Source organism: Parasteatoda tepidariorum, chromosome X2 (assembly GCF_043381705.1).
Source record: "Parasteatoda tepidariorum isolate YZ-2023 chromosome X2, CAS_Ptep_4.0, whole genome shotgun sequence".
Taxonomy (NCBI): domain Eukaryota; kingdom Metazoa; phylum Arthropoda; class Arachnida; order Araneae; family Theridiidae; genus Parasteatoda; species Parasteatoda tepidariorum.
The window spans coordinates 37,321,809-37,344,995 of NC_092215.1; the positions used below are offsets into that span (position 1 = coordinate 37,321,809).

The following is a 23,187-nucleotide window of genomic DNA, read 5'->3' on the forward strand; positions in this document are numbered from 1 at the left end:
TGCTAAAGCAACTGTTTTTCTTGCAGGAAAGAGTTATAATGTCAATTGAGCTAGTACAACAAAATACAGGTAACATTATAATTCTCTTGTCTTTTCAATATTGAAATCTTCACATGTTTTGTCCAAAAATTTAAATTTTTTAATACCTGTTGCTACCTGTTTCGTTTGCTGGATTTTTCTTTCTTTCAAAAATGCAACACAAATGGAAAACTTAAATATGAATATGAATCTTGTATAAACATGAATTTATGGTAATCTATTAATATATATATATATATATATTATTTACTATTGAAAATCAATAAAAAATATAATTTTAGATGTTTAGGTGAGAAAATATAAGTTTAACCATTACCTTAAATTACTGACGCGCGTCAATTAGAAATTAAAAGATTTTGTCTAGACGTCCCAACTATCCATGCATATGATAATATAGAAAAAAATTCATTAATTATCTTCCACAAAGCTAAATGAAAAATTATAGGAATTTTACTAGAGTAGTTATGTCAGATAATGAATAATGATTATAATGAATAATAAAACATCTATAAGTTCGTTGATTAGAGAAAATATTGATTATTTGGACAGTAATTGAAAGCATAAACAACGAATGTATAAATTTTAATTTTAATGAAAGCTTATTATTTCCTAATGCAACATTAAATGTACAAAAGAGTTAGTTTCTTTTATGTTTTAAATGAAATTTTATTAAAAATGTCTGTTTGATTGAGTAAAAAAGTCTATTTCTGTTTTTAAATTTATAAGCGAAGATCTTTTTTTTTTTTTTTAACAATTAAAAAAAATTCCCCATCAATATTTTAAATAAATATACTCGGAGAATAATGTCTTATTTGAAATGGTTTTTGTCAAGGAAAAGTAATGGTTATGATTAAACATAAAACAAACAAGAACAAAAATTATTTTCGGAAAAAATGTATTTCGTTTTCATACTCAAAATATCATTAACTTTCATAAAGGTTGGAGATATATTATTTTTATTTCTTTATTATGAGTTAGAGTGATTTTGCACAAAATTTTATACTTGCTTTATTTATTCTTTTCTTACATTTTTACAGAAAGCTTTAAAATAGCAATTTATGCCACAGTTTCATTTATTAGTTGTTCGCTAAGGTGACATTTTTAATTCTTTTAAAGTTTCTGAGTGTCTACTCATTTCTTTGGAAAATATAAATTTCTTAGTTTTTCTTCCTTTTCTAGACATAAATGAGAACCGTTTATATAATTTAAAAATTTTCTTTTGCATTACTTATTTCTAATAGTAAGTTTATAATTCGATATTTAATTCTTGCGGTAGAGTTTCTTTTTTTTATTTTATGATCACTACATTTTACTTTTGAAATTATTATTTTTTTCTCCAGAGTATATAAAGAAAATATGTAAAAGTTTTGTTTTACCATTGGAGCTGGAGCAATATTCAGAATTTATTTTTATTTTGATTATTCATAAAAAAGTTTAAACAAAAGATGTGTTATTCTAGAGGTGCCAATTTTTTCCCTTTCTGTAAAATATCTTATAAAGTTCTAAGGAAGCTTACCGAATCCGAATATAAAGGGTATGTTTCGTACTGCATACACTAAAGTGAACAACAATGTGAATAAAGCACCACTTGAGTACAGAATTAACCGTACTATAGTTTCGGTTTAAAAAAATAACACCAAATCTAAAGAGAAAAGCATAGAGATAAGCTCTTGTGGAGTGGTTAAATCTATCACAACAGATGAACAAGTTTGATCAATATAATAAAAATAAGTTTGATAAGAATACAGGTGTAAGGGTGTTTACGGGATTCCCACCCTGGATTAAATGAGAATTATTTTCCAAACATTGGGAAAGGTTGAGTTACTAGAAAAATCATTAACTAAACTATTAGAATTTTTCTTTTCGAAATATGAAGTGATTCCCTAAAATCAAGTTCGGTAGGTGAAGAATAGTGTTGACTGATTTTGGCAGAAGAAAACTCCAACCTATGATCAGAGTCAAAACGGAATTGATGAAAGATCGTTTAACATCCAGATTTCGCAAAATCATTTATGTTCTTTAAGTCGAAGTTTAAGGGAACGCTTTGTTTGTCCAATATATGACAGATAACACTGAAATCAAATTTGATAAATTCTCTTATAAGTAATGGTTTAAGGAGTTATTATTAACAATTACAAATGAATTTCAAAGCATTTAGCTAAATGTACCAAATGCGCATGCGTAATAATATTTTTGAGTGCAAATAGCTTGACAATGTCAGTTGCGTACTTTCGATGCTCTTTTTGTACGTTGTTCATTTTTTAAGGGTGCAATTTGGGGTAGGTATGCGCAGAATACACCTGGCAAATATATACTGGGAATTGGCACTTGATCATCGAAAAATATGTGTAGGTAATATACCGGGAAATTGCGTATAGGGCAAGGGCAATTAACTTTAAAAAGCATCAGTGAAGTTTATACCGGAAAAATGTGTACAGAGCAATAGCATTTGATCATCAAAAAAAAAAAAAAAGAAAGAAAGGAACACCAATGTAGGTTATAACTTCCGAATGCATACCGGTCAGTGTAACCTAACCTTAAAAAGATCAGCTTAGGGTAAATCGGTAAATGGCCCTAACTCCTCTATATTATTCGATTATTGAAAATAGTAAACATTGATTATAAATAACATATCAGATATACTTCATAGTCTAATATTTTCATTAATCTTTTGTAACGATATCATGTTTTATGAGTTCAAGATATCAAAAATTATCATTCATCAAGAGATATCATGATCTAAAAACAAATTGAAATTTTAAAACTATTATTTTAACTAAAACATAGGCAAAAATCGGTATTTCACGTAGTCTTCTAATTTTGTGTTCTACTGATCTACAACGACTAACATCACAACATATTAAGTTCAGTTAAAGTTAGAGCAGAAGATAAAAATTACAATAAGGTTTGTAAGAATTGTGCCTAATTAATCACATTATCCAATTATAATCATAATTATTATTCTAACCGTAACATATGTATAAATATATATAAATATATATGGGTGATTTTATTTTAACATGACAATTCGGACCAAAAAATTTCTTCAAATTTAAAGTCTTCAAAACAATCTAAATTTTTTTTGTATACTTCTTTAGTTACACTTATTAATATGTTACAGACACCAGTGTAGTTTATTGACATTTGCTCGAGAAAAAAAAATAAATAAAATAGAAATTCACCAAATCTTGAATACCAGGAAGATGACATATTAGCTTAGAAGTTTAAAAAACAGTCATTTTAAGTTAATAGTAAGTAACTCAACTTAAGCCTTTATGCTAGATGGACCATAAATTGCTTAAATTAATTCTTTTTACCCTCTGTGGAAAGAATCGAAGAAATTTTTGTTGCTGATATTTACAAAATAAAATTGTGTATAATAATCAATCATTAAATAAATAAATAGCTTTGATTACAATCAGGCATTAACTTGGTATTAGGTTAATATTTGCTTTTCCTTCCTCCTTACAGTATTAGCAGTTTAAAAAAAAATTTGGTAACACTTCAATACCCTNTATATATATATACCTGTTTCGGAATATGACCCTAGTTATGAAGCACTAGGATTTAAAAATGAGGTACTGCATTTCACCAGGAAAACAGCAGAGCTACCAAGTGAAAAACGCATCGGTTGAAGAGGTCAAGTACTTAAATGGGGTAAGTGAAGTATATGCCTCCCTGCAAATGGGGAAAAAAGTAATTAAGTCTTTGTCAAAATTTAAGAAACTCTTATTCATTTAAAAAAAAAAAAATTGAGTTTTGTCGTGATCATTCTTTTTTTATGATGCTTATACTTTAATTAATTTTGTCTGTTACGTAAAGAAAAATCATATTATAATCAATTATTTTCCGTAATCTTTTAAGTGGATACTTTTCATTTAGCTATTTAACTTTTTATACTGTTTTTTTTTAATTCATTAAACGAATAAACGAAAAAAAATATTTGTAAAAAAAAGTAAATAAAATCAACCTCAGAAATGATTAAAGTGATAGCAAACTCGTAATATTATAAATTCATCGATAATTTTTTTATAGTTAATTATTGTTATTGATCAATATCTGATTAATTTATTTCAATTTGGACTTTCCCGAGAGTAACTAAACTATTAATCAAATTTTAAAATTTTCGAAATACTCGTAATAAAAATAATAACCTTGCTTAAATATTGCTTTAATATTTTTAAATGACTTAAAGCTTTTGATGTAATTATTTTTAACTTAACACGTTTACTTAAAGAAAAGGAAAATTTATTCAAATGTTGTTGCGGAACGTGTTTCAGCAAATAATAAATAAAACAAAATTATAAACATATTTTCTAGCTCTTCTTATAATAAGCGTTTTATTATTTTGTGACCAGAAATATACCATAGTGACCGTAGACTATTTTACGTATTTTCCGGGTTGCCAACAATTACGCTTCTTGCAAATTTTTTTTAGCGTAAAAGAGAATTAAAAACTAAAGCTCTTAGAATTTTTAGTAATTTAGACTGGATTTAAAAAGCCCTACCCCGACTGAACAAGAGCAGAGGAGGCATTCAATCAACTTTTTAATCATTTACATTTAGTAGTGTGCAAAATAACTTAAATCAGAGTCACAAAACAAAGAATAATATTATGCACTAATACAAAGGACTAGCAACACTGGACGAAATTTTCTAAAAAATTGAAGAAAAATTGGCCGCCCATAATTTTCTTTTTCAATTAATAATTCTCTCTTTATCAAATATTTTTTTTTATTTCATCAAAGATAGAACAAATGTTTTCTTCTTCTTTTTTTTACATATACCACGCACGTCCACATTACTGCCAAAAGCTCGACATGGTTAAAAACTTTTTCTTTAAACAAATTTCTCATTTTTCGAAACAATATAGATTAAATAAAAAAAAATCTTTCCATTTCAGAAAGTTTTAAAGAGTTTAAATGTCAGTTAATGTTAAAATAAAATGTTTTAATTACAAATTTAAGATTTACATTTAAGATTTGCTATTTCAAGAGCTATGAAAAACTTAACTTTTCACTACAAAAAATACGATTTATTCGGAAAGTGTAATAAAAGTGTTAAATTTTAAGGTTATTGGAAATGCATAGGATGTTGATTGTATTAACATTATAATATTCTTACATTGTACTCCCGCAACCTTTCAATTTACTTTTCACAACTATAAATCCTGCAAAATTGACCATTAAAGGCAACATGAAGTATAAAATTGGAATGAATAATTTGTTAGTCTCTCTTTATTCTTAATATTCAGGTGAAATACATTAAATTTTCAGATTACTGGTTAAATTCTTTGGTATCCAAATCAGCTTAAACAGAAAAATATTTTCATTAGTTATCATTAAGTCTCAGTCTTTATTTCACTTTTAAAGATAATTTTATTTCGCATAAATAAATCCATCTGAGAACTAAGTTGGAAAAAAACACATTTTTATAATATTGGTAGTCGTGAAGTCAAAATAGGACCATCTGTTCAACGACGGTTATAAAATAAAATTAGGTTATAAAGCTTAACTAGCTATATACAGAATACTATTTTGTCAATGCTGTTCCTTCTAAATTACATTTTAAATGTTTTTTATCCCCTTAATCGGCTTAATAATCAATTTATTTATCAAAAAAATAGTGTTTCTAATGTTTATTTTGCGATGGAGTTTATACTAGGATTTAAATAGTTCAACCATTTTTATTTAATAAAAATATAATCTTTATTAATCGTGTTTTAGGCTTTTATGAATGCCCTGCTACATTTAAAGTGTTTGCGAGAGATATTTTCTTGTGGTTGTGCATTTGAGCAGAATTTCTTTTTCAAATAAATAGAAATGTTTTAAAAATTTGACAAATACATAAAGACAAGACATGAACATCTGTCTAACTGACTAAGTGTATATATATAAATATATATATATATATATATATATGCTTTAAATACTTTTATTTATTATGTATTAAGATACCATACCTGCCAACTCTAACGTTCATCCAAAAAGTTTTTTTTTCCCTGTTTTTATTCCAGTAGGCAAATACTTAACTCTCTTTTTGCCATCAGTTAAAACACAAAAAGATAACTACCACGTCTTCGTATTGTATTTTTAAATTAATAAAAAACAAAAATAGTTAAAATTATACTGAATCGAACTCTGTAAAACAGGAATAAAGTTTGAATGCAAAACGTTTGCTACCACATTAAGTATAAAAATAAAATCGTCCCGAAAATCGGGAGGATTTCGCTGGTATGAAAGTAATACATTACTTTTGCTACCACTAGAAGAATTATTTTCGAAAAATGTGGAAATTCTGCAGTAATTGAAAAGTATGAACTTAATGACATACTTTAAAAAAAACCTCATACATAAAACGGTTTTTGGAAAAGAGATCAAAAACTGGTTGTAAAACCATTTTTTTTTACCTTTTCACGGAAGAAGAAAATGTCCCTGGTTATCAAGATTTATTTACAATTATTTTCAAAAACGAAACAGCCTGATAATTACATTTTAATTTTCAATAAGTCTTGCATTTTTCCGAAAGCAAGCTATTTATGATATGGTTTTACAACTAGCTTTTTCTGACACACACACAGTTGTGGTTTAGTTATATTCAGAACAATCATCAATTTAATAATAATTTAAGGCAATCCATGGATTACTATATACACGAATCTTGAATAGATTTTGATATTTAGGTAATATGTAAATGTCTCACCAAACTCTAGAGTGTATTAATCATGTATTTGATTCTATATTTTGAATAATATTACATATTCTGACAGCAAGCCAGTAATCCAAAACTTTATGAAGATTAACATCATTCTAGTTTATTATGACACCTATATGGCGGATATCGCTGTTGTATGGTTAAAACTACATTGTTATGCCATGTCAACACTGCACGCAATATTAGGCAATGCTTTAAAATGATGTATTATGGTAAATCGTAATACCTAAAATTTCATAAACTTATATAAAAGCTCAAATCAGATGTTACTGTAAATTATTTATAGCTTAAATTATTTCTTTTTAATTTTTTTTATTATGAAAAAATATTATCCTGCCTCAAAAGTGAATATTTGTATAATGTTATATTTAAAAAAATAATTTAAACGTTTCTTTGAGTTCAAAATTATAAAGTTTTTTATAAATATCAAAAAAATGCTCAATTTAATTGATTTTAATCAATTTTAGAGAGAAGTAATTGTTTATAAGACTAAACAAAACATTGAATATATTAAAAAGTGTACATCATGTTTAAGAATGTTTCATGAAATTAAAAAGACGTAAAAATGTGGAATTTTTATTTTTGTTTGGAAAAAAATATGAGAAGCAGTGCTAATTTACCGTACCATTGAAAGAGAATCTTGTTAGTGATTCTCATCAAATTTTTGCACCACGGTATGAGAAAAATTCTTTTACCATATATTTAAAAATTAGCATTCTAAGTAGTTAGAGTACGAAATTACAGATGAGTAAAATTTCATCATCATCAATAACTCTACAGCCCAGGCTGGGCCATGGCCTTCTCAAGAAGTTTTTTCCAGGCAAACATTTCTCCTGCTAGTGTTTTCTAGTTTAAATTTAATAATTTAAAAGACAAATATTGTTGTTACAAGATGTTTCTGATGCTGCATTTAGTATCACTTTAAAAATTTTAAAAATTATTACATTTTAATACCAATAATGGAATAATTAACATTTCTGAACCAATCGTAGAATTGACGTTGTATTTAGTATCACTTGCATTCAGACAGAACTTTAACATTTTTGAAACATTATTACATTTTGATGTATTTCGGAACCAACAATTAAATAATATAGATCTTTCACGAAGTACTAAGTTTCAATTTACTGACTTTTGGAACTTAAAAGCAAATATTTTGAGTTTATTCGATTTCGGAGTTTCTGCGTACGAAAGCCACCTCTTCCTCATATTCTTCAGTTCCCTAAATTTATCTATGCGGAAAGACTCAAATCCCCGGATGTGTGAGTAAAGCACATTCCCTGCTCACTTTCTATTTATTTTTGTCCAAAACCCAGATGTTTCGCTCGATTTCCAGTCGCCGAGTTTCGACTTTCTTCTTCTCAAGGGTGTCTTCCGTTAAGTAAAGAAGGGAATTTCAATAGGGGTTGCGAAGATCACGAACGAGAATGGAAAATTCACTACTGGGGCGACTTTAGTCCTCCTTCATGCGAAATCCATTTCTTTTTAGATTCATCTTAGGCATTCCTTTGCTGTGGATTAAATAATAAGAGGAAATTATGTGTTTGTTTGAGAGACTAAAAATATTAAAGAGGAAATAATATAGCTTGGAAAACGTTTCATGCTTACTGAATTAATGATTTTTAAATATCTTAATATTCTTATCTTATATATATGGTATATATATATATATATATATNAATATCCTGGCGAGGTGATGACAATGCTCAGCTAATTTTACGTGTATAGCTCAGAACATTTACGTATAATATTTAATAATCTGAGTGTTGAAAATATATGTTGGAACAATAACTGGATGTTCTAAAACATTTATATATATACTATAAAAATATGTTCTAAAACATATATATATATACTTATATATATTTTATATATATACCATATATATATATATATATACCATTTAACGTATGTTAGAACATGGCATTTTTACGAATGATATTCTCTATTAACAGCTAATTTTATGTTTTAATTGCATTATTCTGGGTAAAAAAATTAGAATTATTTTAACCATCACAGCATAAAAATTTTAAAATAATGAAAAAACGTACACAATTTCTGAAATTCATATCTTTTTGATGGAAAACTCTGGCAAACTTTAAGCCAAACTTAAATATACAATTCGTAGAAACTATTCAACAGACAATCCATTTAAAAATGATCAAATCAATTTGGATTAGCATACGTTGATCAATTAACACTTTCATTTTAGATAATTGGGAGAATCCCTTTTATTAAAAGTGTTGGTAGTAGGTAAATATTTTGCTATAATTTGATAAAAACATATTCCTTGGGTTATGAGTTTAGAACCAAGTATGAAGTTTATTGAAATATCTTTGTATATACGCCTGTCTTGACAGTCCAAAAATGCTAACAAAGAAATACTTTGTTTACCCACCCATTATTGCTTTCTTTTTTTAAAGAAAAAAGCGAAGTCATGTTCCAAATAATTTGATATTTGTTTTTAAAGGGTTAACGTATGTTAGAACATGATTAAAATTCTACGGTTTTACTGCTACTGTGAGAGCTACGGAAACTGATCGCGGAAAGAAACTTTGAACAATTTCTCTGATTCATGTTCCTCTATAGTTTGTATATTTATTATTAATAAGTATACGGAATAACCTTCTTTTTCTTCGTGATGTTTCAGCAAGGAGTGTACATAGGGGAAGATGACTAGCTTCCGTAGGCATAATGTAAACCAGTCCCCTAAGGTTAGGTGCGGTTTCTTGTGTATAAGGGAAAAACCCATTATTTAAAGGCACACAGCTGAATGCTCAACCCCCCTCTTCAACTGGGATTGGGGAAAAGAAGAAAATTTTTCTCTTTTAATTTATTTTAGTTTATTCTGCATTTCTACTCTCTTGATAAACTGTACTGCACTGTTAATAAAGATATTTCTTTGAGACAGTATTAATATTATCTATGGGGATTAAATCTGCTAACAAATTTTGACATAGAAAGAAAGAATATAATGGCGGTACGGATAGTAGCGTACGCTACCATACATGTAGGGTTGCCCAACAACCGGTACGCTTGTGACGTTCCTCCTGCCAATCACTTTGATTCCAGTGCGCATGCGCTGGATCTTAGTACATATGATGTTCTGTTAAATCTGAGTATGTTGCTCATTCTGTAAGTTGTTTTTCTAGTATAGCATGACGAACAGAGCAGTTCTTCGCGTTTGTTACGTATTCTAAGAGCTGGACTTCTTCTCCTTTCTATATTTTTTGATTTCAGCTTTCCCCACTGTTTTAGAAAAACATTCCCCTCTCAGAATATTTGATACGTTTAGCTGAGACACCAAATTTACTAACATAATATAAAAATTTTAGAGAGCATTGAGCTGCAATATCTAGCAATTTATTTGTAATCTTTACAGTTTAGCAACTGTGATTATGCTATCGTGGAAATTAAGCATAAATAATCGATACCGTGGTTCACTTTTAATAAAAAGAGAGTTTAATTTAACTACCACTTATGCTTACAGTAACGAAAGAAGAAAGTATATATGATTCAAGGTAGCAATATCAGTTAGTAGATCGATTTTTTTTCAAGTTGTAGATTTATAGTAATATGAATCATTCGTTATAATTTTTTCTCTTTATTTAAAAAAAGCATCAAAAAATGACTTTGAAAACGAAACAGTGTAAATCATTGAAAGAAAATAAATTGTTTGAATTTATAATGAATTTACTATTTTCTATTATTAAACTTCCTTCAATTTGCCTCTGTTTTTTTAATATTGCATTCTTGGTAGAAAAATATAAAAAAAGAACTTAATATTCATTAAGGTAAGGATATATCAAAGAAAAACTAATTTACTTATATACCAAAAATATAATTATTTCAAATAATTTAAAGATGAAACAGTGTAAAGTAATGAAAGAAAGTACATTTTTTCAATTAACTATTTTTGATGAATATTTAAATTACTTCAATTTGCTTTTTTTTAAGTGTTGTATACCTTATAAACGAAAAGAGAGAGAGAGATTTGATGTAATTAGTTATAATGTTTTAGGTATATTAGTAAAATTGGTTATAGTGTTCGAGAGGTCCAAGAAATAAGCTCTATTTCACTCTGTTATATTTCCTTTTTTGCAAAGAGAAATTAACTGCAAAACTTTAAAAAAAAATAAAATTAAATTGAAGTAATTTTAAAATTCCTCAAAAATAATTAAAACAATTTATTTTTTCCCCATTACTTTCATCTTAAATTTATTTAGAATTAATTATAATATTTTAGGTATATTACTAAATTGGGTATTAGTTAATAAACCCTAACCATAATTAATATTGGCCGGAATAGCCTGGTTGGCAGGGCGATGGACTCGAGTTTGTGAGAACGGGAGTTCGAATCCAGCGGGTATAGTAAACGGTGACTGGTTCATGCTAACTATGTCGGGTCACAATGTCCTCCATGTTCCCATAACAAATCAGTATCTCTGGGGGTACTGAATTGGAGATTGATCGTTCTTTGGTTCAGATCAAAATTACAATCTGCGGACGTATGAATGAGTCTCTCTTATAAACGGGTGTGACGTATTGGTGAGGTAGATGTCAACTTCTTGGCAATAGATGGCGCCACTGGAAAACAAGAACAATCGCACCGCCTCTGCCTTAATGGCCGACTACAACAACATAATTAATATTAAAGATCCTTTTTTCTATTTTTGTGCCATGAAACCATAAAAACGATTTTCCCTAGTTAAAACAATTTATAGTTCAACAATCGAAAATGCATGCAGTTTGCTTCAATTAAATTATTTATAAAAAAACAAAATCTGACAGGTGAAAATATATTACTCTCAAATCTTTATAACTATAAACGTTATTCCTAAAATTCGCTAACGGTAAACTATTAGTATTGTTACATTATCTATAAAAGCTATAACAAAGATCCACCGATGGTAAATAAAGTTTCGTGCAGAAGTCTAGCTTCAGGAATCCGTTGTGCATGCGGGTTTCTCTGATGAGATTGATAGCATCTATTCTCATGTAACAGTTGGCGATAATCAACGTCGAGCGACTCTGGAAGCTATGTCCTTTCTCGACATTTATAATGCAAATGAATGCGACAAGGAATGCATAGCAATGTGGGTCGAACATTCGGAACTTTGAAACACAGTTACAGTATTTTATCTAATGAATTAAATTGTAAAGCTCTAGAAGTAGAAAATGTTTTTGGTCGTGTTAAAAACCGATTTCTTTAAAGTTGCTTAAATGTTAGTTGCAAGTTTATTTTATTCGAATATCAGAATGGAATATTAGAATCCTGCATTGTAGATAATCTAACATTTTTTAAAATTCTTGTGAAATTCCAGATAATTCTTGTAGATGATGGTGGTTTTTATAATCTAAATGTGTAATTACAATCAAAATATATGTAAATTATTAACTAAGTGTGTAATAATAAATTACTCCATAACAAGTTTAGATTTTTTTTAAGCAATAGATTTATTGAGTTTGTAATTTTTGCTTTTCAATTTTTAAAACAGAACATAATAATTGTAAAATTAGTTTAATTACGTGATAGTCTTCTTATATATAAATTGGGGACTAAGAAAGTGATGGAATTTTTTTCACATTTACAATATTGATTTAAGTATTTATTACTTCTCTGTCAACCAAATAGAATCGTTTTTTTCGTGAAGAACGTGTTTTTTCTGCAATCCTGTTGGTTAATAAATTTATTAAAGAGATATTTCGTTTTTAAAGTTTTATGGTAAATAAAAGACGAAAATTATACGTAAGGATAGGTATTCAATTTTGGCTTACTATCTACGATATTATTTCTCTATATTGAAGTGATATTTGAAATGAAATACTATAATATATGCAGATCAAGATATATGTTGAAATTTTAAATTTGTTTTTTCAATTTAGTCATAATACTTTCTCAATGATTAGTTTTGTAGATAAAAATGATCCGTACTCAGCTTCATCTTGTGATCATTAGTTTCATTTTTCAACGAAGTGAATAGGGACAACGCAATTGTAAAATTTATATGGAAGAAAAAGTATATTCCTTGCTGCTGCAGTACATTGAAAGTATATGTAGATAATGAATTTTCGATAATATACTTATATTTTTGATTTTCTTATAATTAAGTAGTTATTAAGACAACAGTTTAGCTGTTAAATTTAATAACGAATTACAATCCTACATAATTAAGTAGTTATAACCCATAATTAAGTAGTATCCCTCATAATTAAGTAACAGTTGTCCCTCATAAGTATGTAGTTATCTTTGTGCAATGGATTATGCGTTAACTTATGCAATTACATTTAAACGAGTTAATAACTAAAAACAAATACCCGAAATAACTCATAGAAAACAATTCCATTGCTGAAATTAGATGAACTCAATGAAATTTAACAATTAACGTTTATTGGCGTCAAACAAAACCGAGCCATAAAAGATCACTTTAGAGGATTATGAGATGCCGGTGTAGTTATTTAAAATTTATTTGGTATGAATTTTAAACAATACAGAGGTACCTCCAAAATGTTTAATCCGTAATTGCAATCACGTCATTCCATTTTTCAAGCCCATGAGACTAGGCTCAGCTTATATTAATCCGTAAGTAGACCAATCAAGGTAGAACGCTAGCGTTCCATACTTTCATCACTATAGACGACAATAGTACAATATTATGGGTGCTATCGAAAATAGTACCGAATGGAGTAGCGAAAATGGGAAATAACACCGAATGGGACGAGAGCCTCGACAAAAAAAAACGGCTAAGTCCACTGGAGAGCATTAAGAAGACCCTCACGGTCAGCTCAGCTTTAAATCAGCAAACAACCGTGCTCAATTGGTTCTCTCAAACCCACTGCTAAACCCTATAAACTGCTTACTGAAAACACTGTTACCGTCCTATATCCAGTTTAAAGTTTCAAATAAAGCCAGGAATTATTATCATAAGACAGTAATCATTCACTCCTATGCCAGGGGAGATTACTCTGTGTTCAGAACAATGGAAAAAAAGAGGTTGGCCAAATACAATTATTCAAGATCGCCAATTTATTTTTTGCAAATATTACTTCTTCTCTATATTTTAGAATCAAAACTTTTTATTTCTTCTTGAAATAATTTTTCTCTTCTGATATTCTACTTATTAGTTAAGAATATTCCCTCCTAATATTTGTGCTTACAACAATGTCACAAAATTATCATTTAAAATAAAATATTGTTAACGATTTGATTTATAGCTATTATCCATAACTATCTCTCTACCAGAATACGTAATCTCTGTTACTCTGTAAAAACAATTGCACTAAAAAGCTTACTTGATTTTGTTATAACTGTTGCATTAAATTAAAAGCATTACGAGTAAATGGATATAAAAATTCATCTAACACAAGCACAGTCAGCATTATTCAAGGATAGCTTAGAAAAAATAGTATTTGGAGCTTTTTTTTTTTTTAATTATTTCGTTGAATTGTGTGCAAACTCTCCTTGTTTTACAGTATGATAATTAAATAAAATTACTGGTTAATTCTTAGTGATTTTTGAAGCAGATATTCACCTGTAACATACAAAGAGTTAAACGTCTTGATTTTTATTCATTACTTTTTGACCATGAGTATTTAATATTATTCTTTTGTTGAAATGTGCGAAAACTCTATTTGCTTTACATAATGGTAATTAAGTAATAAAACGTCAATTCTTAGTGATTATTATCGTCTAGAATGGTGTGCAAACTCTCTTTGTTTTACATTATGGTAATTGAATAAAAAAAAATTCAATTCTTAGTGATTTTTGAAGCAGATATTTTCCTGTAACGTTTAAAGTTAAATATCTCGATTTCAATTCGGTGTTACTTTTGACTGTGAGAATTTCTGAATATTATTTTGCTGAATTGCTTGCAAACTCTTTTTGTTTCACATTATGGAAATTGAACAAAAAAATTCCCTTCTTAGTGATTTTTGAAGCAGAATTTTCCCTGTAGCTTATAAAGAGTCCATTGTCTTAATTTCAGTTCAATGTTATTTATGATCATTAGATTTTTTATTATTATTTTGTTGAATTGTGAGCAAACTCATTTTGAATTACGTTATGGTAATTGAATGAAATAAACCAATTCTTAATAATTTTTGAAGCAGATATTTCCCAGTAGCATATGAAGAGTTAAATGTCTCAATTTCAATTCTGCCTTCCATCTGATCATTACTCAATTATTGGTCTTGAATATCATACGGATTTAATCATATAAAGCTTATGTTACCTTTACAAATGATTGATTAATGGACCATTCGATTAAAGGGCGTTTTAAACGATGACATTGCTATAACGCTAGATATTATGACATATAGTTGTACTTAGTAGAACACATCGAGTAAATATTCATATATGCTACGCATGGCACATCTGATTCTTGCAACCCACACAACATTTAGATGCGCCCTTTGTAATTACACTTCAGAGAATGTCTGCAGGTTTATGGAAACGTGATCTATATTAACTAACTAAAGATGCCGAGTATTTAACATAGCATGTTACATTTGGAAAACGTGCAATGCTAATGCACTTTATAGCTGCGTTAGTATTTTGCAATTTTTTCATACGTAAAATTATATGTTTGAAAAGTGATGTACAAAAGAATAAGCTAATGAATTACCAATCTTTTAAAAGTTGATTATCCATATTTTCCATCTTTTCAGGTTTTGCTAAAAGGTTTTTTTATTTTATTGGAGGGAGAGAATTGAAGCGAAAAGAAGGAAAAAAGGAATTGAAACTGAATGGAATTTTTATAAATTCGTAATAATAACTTCAGAACATGTCAATTTATACATAAAATTGTTGTATGTTTGGTGAAGTTGTGAATATGCAATGTTTTTGGTAAATGCATTGTAATGTTTGAATGTTTGTGGTTTTAATAAGACAGATTCTTTTGCTTTAAAAAAAACACCAATTGATTGTTTTCACTACGACCAGGAAATCTATTTAATGAAACTAAGAAAAATGTATGAGTTAATGGGGATCTGAAGCAAGAAGTGATTTCTATAGATTATTAATCCGTTAATTCCAAAATCAAATTAATGAATGAAGTAAAATATGCCTTTACATAAAGTTGTATTTTTAACCAAATGGGTCTTTCTTCCTCAATTCTATCACTTTGATGATGAAATGATTCAAATATAAATATTTTTATTATCATTATGGTATAATTACTTATCTTATATCTACAAGAAAAAGGAAAAAAATAAGTGGAATGTTTTGACCACAATTTTTACTTTTTTAAGGAATAACGTGTTTTTTTTTAAATGGCAAGAGGGACAAACTGTTTAAATTCCACCATTGGAATGCTTTTAGAACATGTTTTATAGCAAGCATTTAAATTCTAAATCAGTGAAATTAACAACAGTGACTTAACATAAACTTTAGGAAAGGAAAATTTGCTTACAGAAGAATAACAAATCAGTGGCGATGCATAGGAACCTTTAAATCATTTATGTGTAGTGGTTTGGAAACTAAGTTTAAATGAATAAAAGATAATAAATTAAAATATTAACTTAGCGACCACTAGAATAAATTTTACAAAAAAAGTAGAAAGTTGGCAGCCCTGCAGCTCTCTCCTGGCAAAGCTTTTAAAATTTTGGCAAAATTACTTAATCTGTAAAATAATTTGCAAAAATCATAGCAGTTGGCAGGCATGAACTACTTGTAAATGTTTCAAAAGCTTAAATGAAACGCTACTTTGCTCTAGTTTTCTTCAGGTAGTCTAGTCAGGTAGGTCTAGTTTTCTTCACAATTGTTCAAAAAGTCTCGAAAATTCCTATTTTCAATTTGACTACCACTCTGTAGAATAGTAAGTGGTATCTTCGAAGGTAATTAATTAAGGTAATATAACATAAAGTGATCCCATCAATATGAACGTGTTTCATGCAGCAGACTTGTTTTTGTTTTAACTTTAATTTTGACATAGCTAATCTTTATAAGCTTGGGATACGCTTTGCAGAATTTTTGCTGCAAATTAGGTAGCCGCATAGTGGCAAGTTATGTAAAGCAAAGATTTAATAACTCACGGTAATAAGATTTAATAAAAATGGTAATTGTTTTACTACTACTTGGAAAATCCATTCTCGAAAAGTGTGAATGTTGGCAGTTTTTCGGTAATTGTTTTTTCTACCACTTGGAAAATCCATTCTCGAAAAGAGTGAATGTTGGCAGGTATATATGCTGCTTAATTCAATAAACATTGAACGCATCGAAAAAGTATTAAATGAATTAACTCTGATAACATAATATGAATAAGTATTCATGAAATATGCAAGAACAATGACGAAGACAATAAATTTTCGGAGAAGAATAAATAAAAACAAAATAAAAATAAATGTTTTATTGTAATATTTAATTTTTAATATCTTGTTTTGTAAACTTAACTTTTTAATAACTGTTTAATTTTTTGACTTTTTTTAATTGCTTAAGTTTTATAAAATAATTACTAATTTTTTTAAACTAATAGATTTAATTTAGAAAAGGAATTTAAAAAAAAACAGCGTTTTAGCAACAAAAAAAATTTATTTTTTGATTGATTGATTTTTTTCCCTTTCCGGAAATATTCCTGATTTCGTCTGAAAATTCAAATAAATATTTATTTTACATAAATAACTTTTTCCGAAGCAGCAATCGCACACTTCCTTTTTCCTGTTTATGAGGTTCTATTTCGCATCGTCTCCACATTTCGAAGCTTTTGGAAAGCATCTATTAAGAGAGCTATACTAGCATAACAGGCTTGATGCTGCGTACCTATTTTCATCGAAATAGAAAAAAAAAATATTTAGAAATTTATTTTTGCGCTGAGCCTTGCATTCAAAACTGAAGTGAAGTCAGTTTATTCCAGGTAAATGAAGCAAGAACTTTTGGAAAATATATAAGTTTTCATGGTAAAAGGCCTTCGGCGTGGCATCAAAGCCATTTTCCACCTAAAGCGCAGAAATTACCGGAGAATGTTTTGTTGATAAAATACGGAGCTCATAAAGGTAGTTTAAACGTTGCTGCTGCATTAAACTTTTGCAAAATTCAATCAGGAAAATATATGACTAGATTTAAAAATGATGTAAAATAATTTTTAGTATCTTGTGACCGTGGCCTGATGGAATAATTTAAACATTATACGCTTAATGTGTTAGAAACGAAATATTTTCCTCAAATTTCTATTAATTTATAAATTTATTTTCTTTTTAATCATTCCCAATCCTTTTTTGTTGCTTTATTTTGTTTTGTGTCTAAAATATTTTATTAATCTCTATTTAAATTTATGTAGAAAGGATTTTATTATTTTTATCCCCTCCCCTTCTCAATTAATGTTACATAAAAGATATTAGTTGCGATAGTATGTTGTTTATTTCAAGCTAGTAGAACAGGGCCGGAATAGCCTGGTTGGTAGGGGGCTAGGACCTGTTCAAAAGGCCGTGAGTTCGATTCTCGCTGGCAGAAGACTCCCCGTGTAGTAAATGTGGACTGATGCACGCTAAATCTGTCGTGTCACAAAGTCCTCCATGTTCCCATTGCAAGTCAATACCTCTGGGGGATTCAAAAGTTTCTTTGTCTTCAGGATTGCTTCAAAATTACAAGGCTACGAAGTTGAATATTAATAGTCGTAAACCCAAAATTTGGTCAACTGTTTAACGACGATTATAAAATAAAAAAATAATATTAAAAAAAGTTAGTGGAACAATTAACTCTTAATCAATGCCACAAAAACCAGTTATCAAAAATCAGGAAGTCAAATTATTCGAGCAATAATTTGCGTGATATTTATCAAATTTCAAAGATTTTCGAGTATTTTTTACTTGTTTGATGCTTTAAGTACAATTTTTTTAAACAACATCACACGAATTAATTAATATATATTCAAGATTAGATCCTCGAACCCTTACGTTTGAGTTCTAGTAGATGATAATCATTGGATCAAAAGTTATTCAAACTACTTACTTTGTAATATTTTGCGCACGATTAATCTCTGTTCCTTCAAGGTATTATATGGTAATAAAAAAAGCATGCGTTTTAATGTGACCGTTTTAAATAAAATCAAACTTTGAACGATTTTCAATTAAAATATATCTTTATTTTTGCTTTAAAAATAACTTTCTATATACTCCGTTTTTCAAATACTATGAGATCTTTTCGCAAAATTAGATCCTCAAATCATTTTCTGCTTAATGTATATAACCCTTAATTCGGTACGACTAAGGTAAATCCCTACACGTCACGAAAAAGTAATTTTTGTGGAAAGCAGATTTTAGTATCTTTCACCTCTAGAGAAAGTTGAACATGATGTTTTTTTTTTAAAAAAAATTGCCTAATTTCGCCATTTATTATTACGAGGTATTTTGATACATGATAAATACCACAAGATAGAATAAAAAATCTACAACAAGGTATTTCTTATGTTCATGATACAGAATTAACATTTAACTTAACATTTTCAATATTTTGTATTAAGACAGATATTCAGTTGAACATCATAAATAATTTAATCATGATACTATTTATAATGCTTAATTAAAGCATGATACTTTTATGCAAAAATTGACCCTCAAAGAGAGCATAAAAATTGTAAAATATGGTATTTTTCTTATATAATATTAAAAACAACTCTTAGACACTATTGGATTTTTAAATTATTTTTTTTTATCTACACTATAATACTGTGGCATCTAGATTACATTAAATTAGTTTAAGCACAAATGCAAATCAACAAACCACTTTTTCCATAAAGGTATTTTTTACATAGCTAAAAATGTCCAACAAATGCCATCAATGTTCAACAAAAATTGTCAAAATTAATGCCTTAATATTAGTTTACTGGCATATCACAAATTTTTAATAACCATTTTCAATATATTTTCCTTTAAAAATAACCTCCCGGCAATTTATAAATACGTATAATTTTTTTTCGATAATATTCAAACTAATTGTTTGTACTGATACATTATCTGCAATTTGATAAAAATTATTTTTTCTGGTGCAAATAGCTCAAAACGTAAAAATATTGGGAAAGATATTTTGTTATTAACACTCTTCTAAAAAATTAAAGATAATTTATACGCACTGGCATTATTATTTTTTAAGTATAATTTTATCTTAGTAATGGGCAATTTTAATATTAAAATGACAGCGTTTAAAGAAGAAAACTTTTACTCAGTTTAAATATTCTAAAATAAATATATCACTACTATACACATATTAGGTTAATATCTAACCCGAGTAATCGTGCAGCCTGTGTCTTAAAGGGTTATCGAGCTTTAATACTGCATTTGAAAACTAATATTACAGCTGCCATTGTTTACTGTAGATGGGGAAGATTTCAGAAAGTGGTGGAAAATATTACTTAATGTAAAAATTAAATATTTTCACGCAACCCTAAATGCATAACTGAGAACCCTAACACATTCACGCCGGGAAAAGTGAAAATACTGGTACGGGAAAAGAGAAAATACTAGTAGAACTATTTCAATATTAGATAATAAGCGGGAGGAGTTAATCTATTGTCAACAATAACAATTCACTGTAAGGAAATTTTTCGCGGCGAAGAAGTAATTCAATATAAACCTTGCACCCGTTAAAAACAATTGGTAGTTATGGATTTTATTATTCCCAGAAAAAAACTAAAAAATGAAATTTATTGTTACCAGTTTTTACTCCGGTGCGCTGCCAAGATGAGACAATCTAGCGTGACCCACCGGTGGGTCACCCCGGCGTGAACGTGTTAAATGCATATATGAACTAATGAATCTTATATTTATATATTTGAACCACATTGTATTGTACTTGTAGTTAATTTCTTTTTAGTGAAAATTAAATTTCAGGATTTATTCAATTAAACATAAATATTGATACGAATAAGAACAATTCATCTACGCAACCATAAAATTTAGCAATTAAATACTAATCTAAGTGCATATCGAATTTTTGATGAAAATGGTCTATAGAAAATTATTATGAATTAGATCCTAATTATAACGTTACATCTGTTGATTAAATTACTTATCTGTCTGTTTTATTTGCTTAATTTGGCAAAAAAGACCTTCTTAAGAGAATCTAACACACAATTGAGTGTGAATTTATTAGGACATCCAACTATCCTCAAAAGTAATTAAAGAGTTAGCAAAATTTATGTCCGGAAATATGTTTCCTGGTTTCATATTTTATCCAACAATATTCTTGATTTTTATGCTTTTTTGCCTCAAATTCAATTTGACAAGAACATTGTAAAAAAATGATACTGAAATCTTACGAAACTTTCTTCTTTTTCGACGAAATCTTTCCTGGTATATGCTCCTGTTAAAATTTCGCCAAAATGACGAAATAACTATTGTTGCTTTTTCGAGGATACTAATTTCATGAAAAATAAAAATTTAATAAAAAAAAAATACTTCATAATTTCGTGCCATTAAAATTATTTGAAATTTCCAGTAATCGCATTCTCTTAGGCTGTCACTCCAACAACAAACGAAGGACATACAGACAGACAAATTGACTAACAGAGAGACAAATTACACCCATGCCCACGGAGTAGGATTTGGCACTTTATTTTTGTCTAGTCATTATTCTGATTACAAAATCTCTCACAATGCACTATGATAAGGTTTCGAGTTGAGGAAAAATTTTCGTCATAGATTTAAGACTTAGCTATTCGTCATAAATCATGTGATTTATGACAAAATTAATCACAAAATTTACAAATTGCTGGTCAAGAGCGACTGAATCGTCAGAAGTATGAGATTTATTACCGAGGGTGTGGGGAGTTGAAATTATTTGGTTTCAAATTGTAAATTACGGAAATTATCATGTAATTTCAAGATACGAAAATAAGTCGATATCATTTTTTAGTATTATCATATAAATAAGAAACTTTTTTTACATTTTGTTGAAACATTACATACGGATCCAGAAACGGTCTTTCAGTTCCACCACGTAACGCATTTCTCATGCAACGTGTTTCTCCGGAACATACTACTTGAAATACAAGAACTCATAAGAGTTTAAATAAAATCAAATTTATACATTCGTAAAAGTTCAAACTTGTGCAATACTTAACAAACATAACCATTTCTCCGAAGCATAATCTCCTTGAAACAAGTTCAATGTCGTTACACAAAAAAGAGGGAATGTTCAACAATCGATTTCGTTGAGATCTTCAATGGAACATATCTTATTTACTCTAGAAATAAACTTAGAAAAAAAATAAGATAAAAGATTACATTTTGGGAAGAAGGATCGAATACAAAAGAATATTGCCTTGGAAATAATGGTGTGCCTGTCACTATTGCTACATCCTTAGAAACGTCTGTTGAATCTGAATAACACCAAAAGTAGGCAACAGTAAACGTACAACACTAGGGGTAGTCTTATTTTATTTTTGTTATTGGGTTCATCCTTAAAAGAACATCGTTGAACTGTTGTATGTGATCTCTTAGATAGAATTTTCCAAACTTTGTAATGCTTTCTAGAGTCTTATCGATAAATGTTTTATACAAATCTAACTTAAAAAAAATCAAGCAAGGTGATTTTTACAAAGATGTAGAAAACTGTATTTCGCTACTTTCATTCGAATCTTTTTATGTTATTTCCGTCGAAGTTTTTTATCTGCTTTTATTATTATTATATTGCGTGTCGTGTTATCCTTGTTTCAAAGGTTTTCTTAAAAAATGACGATGCACGTGTTTTTTTTTTAAGGATGGATTCACATTTATTTACTATTTTTTTCGAGAAATAGTAATACTTTAGAAGATTAATGCATATATATTTAAGAAGATGCCAATATTTTGTGTATATTGGTATCTTCTTAATATAATATATTATGTATTAATTAATTTGAAATTACATTTGATTGAAAAGAACACGTGTGATTGATAAGAAAAGCAAACTTTATTCATAATCCATAGTTGATAGAGCCTCCACGAAAGGCAATTACAGCGTGAACACTCCGGTGCACGCTTTCCACAACTCCTTGTGTGACAGCTAGTGGTAGTTTCTTCCACTCGGCTTGGAGAACACTTGCAAGTTCTTTTACCGATTTTGGACTGGTAGTACACCCCTTAATTCGGCGATCCAACTCGTCCCAGAGGTACTGGATAGGGTTCAGGTCTGGGCTTTGGGCAGGCCTCTCCATTCGATTGACCCCATTGGCACCATACCAAGCCTTGAGTTGCAAGGGCTCAGGGGACAGAGCGTTCGCCTTCCAAAGCAGCGAACCGGGTTCGAATCCCAGTCGATACGAATTACGCATCCTCCTTGCATCGACCGCAGTGCTGACGTGAAATATCCTCTGTGGTAGATGGATCATGGGTTAGAGTCCCCTTGCCGTCAGGCTAACCGTGTAAGGCTCTCGTGGTCTTCCTCTCCATGTAACGCGAATGCGGGTTAGCTCCATCAAAAAGTCCTCCACGAAGGCAAAATTTCTCCCAATTCTCGATCCA

General features: G+C 28.8%; 1 long non-coding RNA gene across 2 annotated transcripts in view; it reads left to right on the forward strand.

Moving 5' to 3' along the window:
* Nucleotides 1-23,187, forward strand: part of LOC122271401 (uncharacterized) — a 147,010-nt gene that overhangs the window by 6,809 nt on the left and 117,014 nt on the right. Inside the window, exon 2 of one of the 2 annotated variants that reach the window (XR_006226352.2) lies at nt 15,421-15,621. The exons of the other annotated variant lie outside the window; for it this stretch is intronic. This is a non-coding gene — a long non-coding RNA (uncharacterized lncRNA). Of the gene's footprint in view, nt 1-15,420; nt 15,622-23,187 lie in introns of those variants that run through there. 2 annotated transcript variants of the gene reach the window in all.